The sequence below is a fragment of the Phaenicophaeus curvirostris genome, chromosome 2 (genome assembly GCF_032191515.1).
Source record: "Phaenicophaeus curvirostris isolate KB17595 chromosome 2, BPBGC_Pcur_1.0, whole genome shotgun sequence".
NCBI classification, from domain to species: domain Eukaryota; kingdom Metazoa; phylum Chordata; class Aves; order Cuculiformes; family Cuculidae; genus Phaenicophaeus; species Phaenicophaeus curvirostris.
Window position 1 is genome coordinate 122,951,612 of NC_091393.1, and position 12,483 is coordinate 122,964,094.

A 12,483-nucleotide genomic window follows, 5' to 3' on the forward strand; every position below is an offset into this window, starting at 1 on the left:
CCGCCGCCTCCCGCTGATTGGCCCGTCCCGCCCCTCGCCCCGGCTCCCAAGCCGCCTCCCTCCCCGGCTAAAGCGGGCAGTAGGTGAGGGGAAAGCGGCCAGACGGGGAGCATGGTCGCGGCTCGGCGGCGGCCCCGGCGCTGCGCCCCCCTCTCCGCCCTGCAGCGCGGCTCCCGGCGCCGCGGGGCTCGGCGTTAGCGGCGGAGGCTGCGATGCACAAGCCGCCTCCTCCCGCCGCGCATCCTTCTCTTCCTCCTCCTTCTCCTCCTCCTCCTCCTCCTCCTCCCGCCGCCTGAGGACGCTGGCCCAGGGCCGCCTGCGCCCCCGCGGAGGGAGGTAAGCGGGAGGGGAGCTCCGGGCATCGCATCCATCGCATCCATCGCTGCCCTGCGCCTGCGCTCGCTGCCCGCAGGAAAAACTTCCTGCGTGCCTCCTGCTGCTTTTGCTGGGGAGGGAGGCTGTGCCGAGAGGGATATTGTTAGGATGATTTTTTTTTTCCTTTTTTTTTTTTATTTTCTCCCAGGGTGGGGGGGGGTTGTTTTTTGTTTGGTTTTTGTTGTTGGATTTTTTTTGGGGGGGGTGGGGGTGTCCCCCACGCAACTTCGGGCGCTCGCCCCGAAGTGGGGCTCGGCCGCGCATCCTCATCCCCGAGGGGTGGTGGCTGTGTCCCCCTGGGCCACCCCTTCCCAGGGGGGCTATCCCGCTGGATCCGCTCTTTCCTAGCCGTCCCCAAAGTGCCTGGGAACGCGGGGATGGATGTGCGCGTACCCCGGCAGGCAGCCTCCCTCCCTCCCCAAACACCGCTGCCGCCTCCTCCTGCCTGGAATACGTTGCCATCCTGTCTCTCCCGTCCTTTTTCCCCCTCTTCTCCCCACGCGTGATGTGTACGAGGAACTTCTCGGCACGGTCTCGCTTCCAGAGATGTTATTTTTCCTCAGCAGCGCTCGGTACGCGTTTCCCACGCCGCGTTTTCCACGCCGCATGACATTCCTCGCTGGTGTGAGGTTTTGTTTGGCTGCTGCTGGGCTTTTCTACCGATGCTTTTTTATTTTTTTTTCTCGGGGGTTTGTTTTTTTAACTTATCTTTGAGCCGAAGTGCTGCCTGGTGCCGTTAAGAGCAGGGAGGCGCATCCCTGGGTACCTGTTCTCAAAGGTCTCGCTTAGGATGGGAGGGAAAAGCGACTTCTCTCTTTCTATTCTTATATATGTTGTTTTCTTTTGACATTGAGTGGATGTGACCAGCTGTCCTTGTCGTGCGAGGATGCGGGTCTGTGGTCCCCAGGATTTCGGGTTCAGGTTCCTTCGCCTCCGTGGAGGGTGGGGAGAGATCTGGAGGAAAGGGAGTTGTGGGGATGGATGATGATGTTTATCCTGCTCTTCATCAGTAGCGTGTGCTCATAGTCTCCGATATTCTCATTCCCCCACCTCCCCGGCTTCATTTATTAAACTGAAAATATTCCTAGAACACTGGAGATGGATTAATCTCCCAAGCGCTACCAAAAATTATGGGGCCCCGGTCATGTAGTTGGCTGCTTATCTTTTGCTTATTGTGTATGAAAACAGTTTAGAAAAAAATACAGCGTTCTGGTAACTAGATTAAGGGAGCTTTAATCACTTTTCCGTCAATGAAGAGAAAAGACGTGCATGTTTGCTGCAGGCTTATTATTTGTTTTAATGGAAGACTGTGTGGAGCGTATTCTTGATAATTGGAGAAACTTTCTTTTTCTCTGATATTTCTTTAAACCAACTGAGCAAGTGTGTGCGTACGTGTAGGCACGTGTGAGTCTGTCGCAGCGATTTAAATGCGTTTATCGGGCTGTCCTTTTGAGGTTAATGTTGAGGTTTTTAAAAACCAAACTACTGTAGCTTTAAGGTGACTGCAGATAGCAGTATTACTGTCTCTTATAATTACCAATCTGCTGAAACTTTAAATCCTCCTTGATAGATGTGGTGATCTGTGTGAGAGAAGGAACAGTGTTCCAGCAAGCTTTATTCTTATTATTTTTTTCTTCAAAACAAAGCAACGGTATATCTTCCCTTTAGTATTGTTGTTTTCTGGCTTAAACTGCTAATGTCTTTGTATTTTTTTTTCCTGTGTGGAGAAAAATAAAGTACAGCTATATTTTACACTGACATTTATCTGCGTCAAACTTTAGTTATGCTCAGGAGGTTGTTTAATCTTCTCTGAATAATGTACAGGGTTTTTTTGTTCTTATAACCTGTCCTCATTGTGTGTATTTATGGAAGTTGTCTTCAATTTAAGATGAAATATGGGAGCTGTGCAAATAATTTAGTGACCCATCCAGAATAAGACTTAGCCAGCGTATGTAAACTACATCTTTCATTGCTTTGTTTCATATACATATATATATAATTTTTTTTTTGCTCTGTATAACATCTGTTTTGATATTTCCTGACAGAAAATGAATAAACCCTATGGTATTTTAATTGGAAATTGAAGTTTGGGGGTTGATTTACTACCTCTTCTAAAATCCAAGAGTATCTTTGTGATTGATTTAAAAGACAAAAAACATCCAGTCATACCAACTAGTTGACTTGCAAGTAATGACCAGTAATAATTTGGTTGAATTTTTCTTCATTTAGCTCCCTGTAGAGGGTCATAAAAGAACTATGAATACATACAGAGTTTTCGGTCTCAAAAAAACTGCCCGACTTTCTTGTATTTGTTGTCTCCGGCAGCTCATGAAATGCGTGCACAGTGTGTCAACCTTTCCCTTAACAACAAAACCTATGAGCAAATGTTCAGTGTGAATTATATTACTGAAATAAAATATTCTATAGTTGTCATGGTTACAAATAGAGGCAGGGTTACTGGTTTTCATCTGCATGCTGGGGAGGGGGAATCTAGTTTTGTCACTTTTTAATTACGTTTCTAATGAGTGATGGTCATACTTCAAGTACCTAGTGTATTAGATACCCAGCATAGTGAATTAGATTTTGTCAAAGTCTCACTGAAACGAAACAAAAAGTGGTGTGCAGGAGTAAACCCTTTCTTGCTCGTTTGCTTTTCCAAAGCAGAAATCTTGAGGAAAGAAAGTAACCACCTCTGTTTTGTCTCTTCTTCTAGATTAGCATGCTGCCAGGGTTATTGCTCCTCTTCAAACAATAAGAAGTAGGTATTGTGTATGTTGGCTGGAAATCCTCTCAATGAAGAGAGAGGAAGACGCTCATCTAGAAATTAGCTATGATTTTTGGATTTACTGTGCGCCGTATCTGGTGCTATCACTTTTAGTGCCTGTTTGTGAGGAGAATTCATTATCCCCAGGTTTGCTGCGTTCATCTCACCAGCGATATTGTTTTGCTCCCGTGTGTCCTTCTTCTCCCAGGTTGCGATCTGTTGTTTCCATTGGAATGGCTCCAGTTCAGCACTGTGGGAGCGACCCCCAGAATCGGGGCCTTAACTATTTGCAGTCATTGGTGCTTCTCCCAGTGCTTATTCCTCTGCTTCTCCGTGCTCATCTGCAGTTCAGTCTTGTCTATGTCTACTTGTTTTCCTGACCTTTTAATTTACTTCTGAAAACCTATGGACCCAGTTCTTCCAAAGCACGGGAAAAAAAAACAACCCAAAACCAAACAACAAACCAACTAAAACAAGGGAGGATGAAATTAATTTATTTTGTTTTTTTTCTTTTCTGTGTGAAGCTTCTGTGTGCTGTGGTGGAAACTCACATACAGCTTTGGTGGGGGGAATGTAGCTCTGGATCTGGGAAATGACAGTCGGTCCTGTCTTGCTTAAACCCTGTTCCATCCATTATATCCCTGTTGTAGGGTTTCTTTCTTTTAAAATTAAAACTGATCTGGAGATTTTTTTTTTTGTTGCACTTTTAAGTTTTGGGCTATCTTTAATATTTTATTTAATATTTTCAGTGTCTCTTCATTAACTCTAGGTCGAGCATAGCATTACAAAGGCTCTTGTAGTGACTTGTCTACTAGCTACAGCAATCCACTTGGGTTTGGTGCCAAGTCACGGATCCAGGGAGCCCAGGCACCTGAAGCTGCTCTGTTTGCAGGGCGTCAACTTCATGGTGCACCACAAAACTCTACAGCATTCTCGGATCGTTAATTCTTAGTGCTGTAATCAAGGCTTTTAGCTAGCTAAGAACTCAGCATGGGTTGGCCGCTTATTTGGGCCTTCAGCTTTTTTTTTTTTCCTTCCCCTTTCTCCAGGCCTTCCATTTTGCAATATTTGGTCTGTCAATGTGCTGACTCAGTAACCTTAAATTTGACCCAGTCCCATTAGATTCTATGATTTATCACTCTTTTAAAAAGTACTCATCTCTCCACAGAAGATATACTGTATAAATACCAATATCCTGAAGCTCATAAATATACAAATGAGATGGTGTTGCCTTGAATATACTCGTGGGTACTTGATATTATAGTATTAACCCTTTGCACATTTTCTTTTAATTTTCTTTCTGGTTTTGTGTTAGCAAAAGAGCGTGGGAAAGAGTTTTAGCATCTCCCTGTGCCATTTGCTTTTCTGTATAGTTACTCATAGGAAGATCGAGCTCCTATGCCAAGGCTAAACACTGTCTTCTCGAAGTAACCTGCCAACAGCAACTCTGAGCACGAGGCCGTGCGAAACATAAACAGCTTTGACATGCTTCTGTCACTTCTGTGTTTCCTTTGTTACCAGAAGTACAAAGAACTCTTCCCCAGCTATAAAGGAAGATTAAAAGGGAATAGATTAGAAATCTCTTATGGGAACGCCTTCGTGTCAGGTTTTTAAGTCTCTGCACTTCACAGGTTGTGACTGTGTGCTGTTTACCTGTGATGGTTAAACCAGAACCGAACAGACCTTATACAAGAGATGCCCTGAGAAGTCTTCCTGATGCTGTTGTCATGCAGCCAATTACTGCTGTGCTGTCTTGACCATCTGATAAATGATGGTATCAGAATTCCTGGTCACGCTCTTCCATAAATAATTTTATGCTGTGGATTAGAATATCTCGAATACAGAACCAGTTTCCTTAATTTTTATGTTCTGCTTTTTTTTTTTTTTCATCAGTGGTACTTAGGGCCTGGGGTTTCATATATTCTTAATTTGGATTTTTTGCTATAATTGGTTTTAATGTCAGAAAAACGCATAGGGTTTCACAGCCTTAAACTTCAGGTAACTTGTAGTGCTGGCTTGCAACAGTAGTACTGATTTACTAAAGCAATCTGCTTGAACTACAGTCAAACCCAGACTTTTAAAATTAATTCAAAATTTGTTTTGCAGTGCTTAGTGGGTTTGTTTCTTTTTACCTTTCTGCCATCCATTACAATGTGTTGTATGACATGTAATACTAAACGCTAGGACTTCGGTTCAGGTTTGGTTTGGCTTACTGGGAGACATGAATGTGCAGTTTCTGGACTTGTCTCCAGTTCTTATAAATACAGGTCAAACCCACTGTGATTGAGAAAACCAGATTATTTCTAGGTGCATGTTCTGGAACTCTTACACTGCAGCGGTTTGTAAGAAAATCTGCTACTGATACAATTCCTCTCCAATGTTACCAATGGCCAAAAACTGTTAGATGTGTGCATGGTAGGAGTATTTTTTTGGACTGTTGGTGTAGTTGAGAGATATGGTGAAGGATCTCTCAAGAAGATTCTGAGGCAATAACGGTGTCCTGTAGCAGGTTGCAGAAACTCAAGATGTACTTAGTTTGTTGAGCTGGGCTTTATTCGTACAGCTCCTGATGATATATTTGAACCTTGAGAGGGAGAGACTTGTATGTCTTCACTCTTCTTGTTGTTTTAAAAAAAACAACAACCAAAAGCCAACAAAGAGAAACCCCACCCCAAAGCCATGATCCGTGTGACAACACAGACAGTAGAAATCCTGGATTTAAAGTGTGATTTAAGAGCTTATGCTTCAGACGCTTCTTGAGGTCTGCACTGATGAGTAATTAATATTTAAATCAGATAATTCTGTTCTGAGGTATGCTTCGTTAGACCTTGTAGGATTTTATTTTTTGGTCTGCAAACACAAGGCAGGTGGATTTGCAGATCGCAGCATGTTGTAAATACTCAAAGAAAAAGTTTCTCTTCCCACTCTGAGGCTTAAACATGCTGCTTCCCTTAATTAGAATAATTTAAAAGCTGTTAGTTTTTCCAGCCACAGGTAAACCACAGATCAAAAGAAGGGATGCGAAAGAGTTCAGGAAGTTCATCATAATAATCACTTGACATGGAGTAACTTTAAAGTGGATGCAGCTGCGTTTACCTGTGCTTTGAAAGATACATACACTGCAAATTTTAGTTGACTCATAGCTTGTTAAACACCTGAATTCATTAAATAATTCCTAACATATTGTATACCTCAAAAAACTTTATTTTTATCTTTATTTTTATTGTCTCTTGCTTGCCACGAGTGGAAAAATGCCACATGGGAGCACTTTGTATTACAGAATGTTGTTGAGTCCTTAAATATCTGGAAAAATATTTTGTAACTATACAGAATGCTACAGAATAACTAAATTTAAGCAATACCTTTAGACCTTCTTACCCCTTCATAAAATTTGGAAGGCAGGGAAGGGTGAGGAATGTTGCTGGCAGGGGAGGAAGAAGAAAGCAGTTCCTAATTCTGGATGAGATCTCTTATATTTTGGAATGAGGGGCAGACAATAAAAGTACATGTGTATATATATAAAATGTATAAACTAATTCAACCTGCGTATCATGAAACAGCTCCTTGACAGTGCGTGTGTTCTTAAGTATATCTAATATTTTGCTAGTGGGATGGGTCAGCAGAGCTGTTGAGCATGTTGCTGTTGTTGCTTGGAGTATCAAGCCTAGGAACTCCGAAGGCAATGGAAGTTGATTCTTCTGCTTTGGGTGGGGCTTTTTTTTTTCCGTTCTGCCCTTTATGAATGTCTTATTTTAGTAAACTGGTTTTGAGGCTGTAAGGGATATCTTGGAAAGATCCTGTGAGTGCCAGAAGGAAAAGGATAGAATAAACTTTTTTCTAAAAGTAGTAGTAGTCCATGGAATCAGAGGGGCTTTCTGGAAGGCAGAAATGAGTAGCTGCTTGATTATATGACACCGGTTATATTTTAAGGATTCGGTTTAAGAAATGCGGGACTCATAAATGGTAATTGCTTCAAAGGTGCAACTTTTCTTCTTCTTCATCCTCCCTTTTCCCTTGGGGATAGGAGTAGGTGCAACAAAGCTTGTCCAGATGTTCTCCATCATGACTGTGGGCTGCTCTGCTTCCCTTCAAACACTGGTTTGATACCCCCCCTTCAAAAATAACTTGATTTATAGCATCTGAAAAGCCTACATACTGCCACAGGTGCTCTGTAGCCTATCCTGTTCAGAGCAGAGAAATACCAGATATCAGGATATTGTGTGGTGAGAGGTTATGAAAAATGCTGTGCTTCCTTCCTTAGGAGAAGAGTGGAAAAAGCATGGCTAACGCTTTCAGGTCATTTTTGACAGATTTGCTAATACAATGCAAAATTTTAAATGTACCGTACTGCCCTCTTTGTTATGCTATTTCTGGCTGACCATATGAGAAAAGTATGTATTATTTAAACAAAACTCACTGTTCTAAGTGTATCTTCCCTTCCTTCTCTCCCTCCATTATTTCACATTTCTAAACATTGAGCATACCAATCGATATTCCATTAAGAAAAGAATTAACTGGGGAGAAGCTTGCATGTATTTGCATGTAGTAGCTTATTTCTTGGTCTGTGGCTTTGTGTTGCTTTTTCCCCCAATGTCATCTTTTACTTCTTTTTTTTTTTTTTTTTTTTTAAAAAAAACACTCCAAATATTTGCACAATTACATCTAATAGCAAGGTTTTCCCTACCCCATCTTAATTCTCTTGGTACGAATTGCTGATACAGCCTTTTGCAATGCCCTGCTTTCAGGCAACATCAGTCAAATGTTTGTAGCTACTTTTTTAGCTTCTGTTTTACAATAGCTGGACATCAAGGTACTAGGCTTCAGATCAAATGTTGCTCTTGGTTACACACATGTAGTTAATAGAAATCAATGTCGCACAGATGTAAATGAAAGTTGGTTTTGATCTTTTGGGAATTAACTTGTATCTCATTTACACTGATGCCAGTCTGGATGCAGACTGGATTGAAGGCCTCAATCTCAAATTCAGAGGTTGGGACTTGTGCTGTCTGTGCCAACGCTTTATTTCTTATGGGCTCTGTACAAGCCTGAAAGTGAAAAAAAAAAAACCCCAAACCAACCAACCAACCAAAAAACCCAAAACAAACCAAAAAGCCCCCATTCTCTTGCTTTCTGAAGTCTAAGCCTTGAGACTGCAATGAGATTTGATTAAAAGCTGCCTATAGCACGCAAGAGGACCTTCTGGGGGACCTCTCAGTTGATCTTGATGTGTGAATTGCCATGAGAGCTACTGAGTGGTGGACCAAATCCTGGGCTAGTTAACACCTGTGGAGCTGACGTGTTCCAGCATGTGTCTCATATTGCACAGTGTTTTTGTACCCTGAGGAACAAATCACTTGTGAAATTCAACTGTAAAGATCTTAAGCTCGAAGAAAAAGCCTGCGGACCTCGGTAGATGACACCAATTGCAAAAGAGGGAAGTGGATGGTTGAAGAGTAGGCATATTTTCTGGTCTCTGGTTTGTGTTGTCCAGGTGCTTTAATGCCTCTTTTCTTTTCCCTTAAAGTTCTGTATTTTATAAAATGAGCCAAATTTGTCCTTGGCCCAAATCTGAGGATAAATTAAGTTACGTTTTGTACCTTGAAAATCTTAGATAAATGTCCTGCCTGTTCTTTAAGATTATCAAATCCCCAAAGTAAAACCTATTTTCTAGTACATTTTTCTTTTTGGAAGAAGAGTGTAATTTTATGATTAAACTTCTGGGCAGTTCTAGTTGTGCAACATCGCAACCTTATCTCTCTGAACTAAAAGGCAGTGGGAAGTTGTGGCTGATATTTGAGTTGTTATTTATAGGAGGAAAAAATGGACTATAGAAACGGTATAGGAAGTAAGGGAACAAAAAGGCCTGCCTCAAGTCTATAAAATACAGGACTGACTTTAAAAGTGCTACTTGGAGAAATGCAGCCAAAGACAAAGGGGAGAATTGTGGTTCACTTGCTGCAATAATACTCCTTATTTTGGTTTGATTTTCCTCCGTCTCAGAAATTTTGAAAGCCTGTTTGTGCGGAGAGGGAGGGGATGGTCTTGCTAAAAGAGAAATTGCAGCAAGTTTTCCTAAAACTCACTGTTTCAATATCACACTTGAACAGTTCACAGCAGCATCCTTCAAGCCTTCTAAAACCTATTCTTAGACAAATCTTGTGCTTGCGACAGCTAAGTTACTGAACTCTTGTGTTTCAAGAATAAAACAAGTAAATAAACAAAAAGAAAAACCAAACACAAACCCTGTGCTATACTGACTTCTTTTTTTTCCAAAGAACTTAATACAGGGATCTGATGGCAGAGTTGAGGGTCTGGGCTGGAGATCATGGATGGCACCTGGCTGGGTTGGGTTGAGAAGCTTAAGCTCTGATTTTTGATGGAAATGCAGGTGCAGCTGCAGGCATCTACACCTTGAGATGCTGATTAATGAGGACATGGAGTATCCCTATACTTTTCATCTGGTGAAGCCAGTGGACTGGTTAAGACTTCTGCTGTAATCTGAGTGGAAGTCCTGGTTAACCATTTCCTTCCTCCTGATCTCAGGCTATGCTGTTTATCATGCAGTCATTCATCTTCAGAACATGAGCAGGCTCAGATTTCATCAAGATGCTTACTAAAATGGCATCGCATATGACAGCAGATTATAAGCCTTCCACTGTCTAAATATTGCTTTGTAAAATTAGAACGTATCAGTTCGCGGTTTGGAGTAGACCTGTATCCTCTTGAATTTTACTATAGCCTTTTTTGTATGTTTGCTTAAAAGCATAGTTTTACCTTAAAAAAAAAAAAAAAAAAAGGTTCAATCTGCCTTTTTTATATGTAAAGACTGTTGTTAAATTCACAATCAGAGCCGTAGAGCCTTGGGCCGTTTTCTTGATTAGAAAATTGAAAGATACAAAAAAACCCAGAGTAAAGTGTTTTCTTTCTCCTCTGTGCTTGTCATGCATAGTAGCATGTATTTTATTTTTTAGTCTTATAAATACGTTATATATTTGTTTTAAGGGGCAGGGAGTGGTAGGGAGGGTGGAATAGTGTAACTTATATCTGTGATTGCTGTTGTAATGACAGAGCTGTTTATGAGCAAAGATTGACTATCAGGGTAGGATCCAAGTAATGTCAGTACTAATCTTACCTAGATAATCTGTTACTTTTAATTTTGGGCAAAAATTGAGGAGTGTGGATGATTACATGCACAAATACACTGTTTAAGCATGGCCTGCTGTGTCCAGAAAGAGAAATATGATTCACTGAAGCTGCAATAAACATAACATCTAGAGATGCTCGCAAGAGCGGTGATCGTGAAGCGGGGATGGACTTTATGCAGCACAACACCAAGCGCCAGCATTGCTCTGGGAAACCCTTAGCCTCTGCTTTTAGAGAAAATTGCAAATATAGCTCCGAACCTCTGGGTGGGCTGTTGGCAGAGAGGAATAAACAGGGGATCTTTGAATCATAAACGGAAAGTTTTTGATCTCTGAGCTGAAACCTGTCTGCTAGCCAAGCCGGGAGCAAGCTTAACAATTGGTATGTGACCTGGCTGCCACTAGAGAGGGACGGAGCTCTGTACAGAGCAGGGGTGCATCACTTCTATACAGAGCACATCTCAAATAAATCAGAGGGATTTTTGACAGTTTGTGTTTTCCTTTCCGAGAGTGGAAAAGGAGGGGGTGAATGTTAAATCGTATCATTGTTTATATCCAAGAACAACTTCACAAGCAAAGTTCTGTTGCCCAGGAACATCTTAAAAGGCAGAAATGCTTCACATTCCATATATAGATCAAACTCGCAAATATTTGTAGGATAAAGCAACAGTTAACTTCAGATTGTATTGTGGAAGCTGGAAATAAGTGTCTGTCTATCCAGGTGAACAGAGGAATTGCTATATCCTATATGAAATGGGGAAACAAAGGACTCCTAAGGAACTTGACAAAAGCAGTGGAGCTCTTAATGTGTTGTTGCGTTTTCTTCTACTTATTTAGCTGCTGCTCTCAAGCTTCTCTGTTAAAAGGAAAAATAAATATTGCTTGAAACTATGTGGGTTCAACTTTAATTCTGTGTATGTCTGCAGCTTCTCTTGGTTGTGATGGAGTCAGGCTTGCGTAGTCCAAACTGCCTGCTCTCCTTTTCCAGTTTTAGCTGTGTTTTAAAGCAATCTAGTTTACATATATACTCTCAAAGTAGCTCCACATGCCCTCTGTCCCCAGGTTGGTGAGTTAAGTTTTATGTCACCGTACCTTAAGCCTTCAGTTCCCTTCTTTATGTTTATCTCATTTCAGATTTAGGAAAGCACTACAAATAGGGACGAAATGTATACTGTTAACTTTGGTTTACTTTTAAGGTTTTTTTCCATCTTTTTCCATCCTTGCCTTTTCTCTTCAGGCAGTAAAGTCTTCTGGGACAAGGACTGTTATTTTTTGCCTGTACAATTAGAGCCTCCTTCCTAGCTGTGTCTTGTGCTCTAACAGGACAAAAATGATTCATAAGCTCTGAAAATGCTGCTCTTCTCCAGCCTGCTTTTCTCCATTTCAGTCTACAAAGATTCTGTTATGCCAAGGCAAAGCAAAACTTAATGCCGCATTCCTGTTCTGTTTCTCAATTACTTTTTCATCCTCAAAAGAAGTATCCTAAAGGGTAAAATGAACATTAATTTTAGGAATCATGAAATGCTTTAATAAGATTTTTTTAGAACTTCTGGTTCATGTCCTAATCCAGAGATGCTTAGCAGTAAAACATGGGCTCACTACTCAGGGATGTGTCTGCTTCTTCTGGAAAGCAAGTATGTTCTTTGTCTCACTCCATTAAATATAGTAATCCCAAGAACATGTTGAAGTCTCTGAACTATTTAGGAGGTGTCTGTTGCTGTACAGGTCCACAGTCACGCCCACCAGAGGGCATTTTATCACCAATTTCTTGGGGAGAAAGTTTTTTCTTAAGTCACGAATAAAATAGTAAATATTGGATGGAAAAGCAGTGTATGAAACACTGTACCGATAGCTTTTTTGTTTATACGTAAATACATATGCTTACTTCCTGGCTGTATTTATATGTAAATAAGTAATGATGTCAGCTTGAATGGTTGGGTTTCCCCTCTGCTTCCTAAATACTTTCTAATTTTACTTAGGGATAATCTGGAGGAGAAGGAGTTCTTTAAAGCTCTCACACAGCAGGTTTAGCCATCAGTTACCAGGAAACTGGTCTCCCTACCAAACAAGTAGTGCACATACTCTGGATGATTGTAGTGAACCTCCACTCCCCCTTTTCCAGGACACTCGGAAGCAGAGGCTGCTGTTAAGGAGCTCTACTCCTTCAGGAGGCTGGAATTTTCAGATATACTTAATAGCAAA

The 12,483-nt window shown here is 41.3% G+C and overlaps 1 protein-coding gene across 2 annotated transcripts in view; it reads left to right on the top strand.

Annotated features, from left to right (window-relative positions):
- The first annotated feature begins 263 nt into the window (after positions 1-263).
- KLHL29 (kelch like family member 29) overlaps positions 264-12,483 on the top strand; it is a 406,051-nt gene continuing 393,831 nt past the window's right edge. For both annotated transcript variants that reach the window (XM_069850743.1, XM_069850744.1), the window contains exon 1: positions 264-336. The gene's annotated coding sequence lies outside the window, so the exon portion shown is untranslated. The remainder of the gene's footprint in view (positions 337-12,483) is intronic.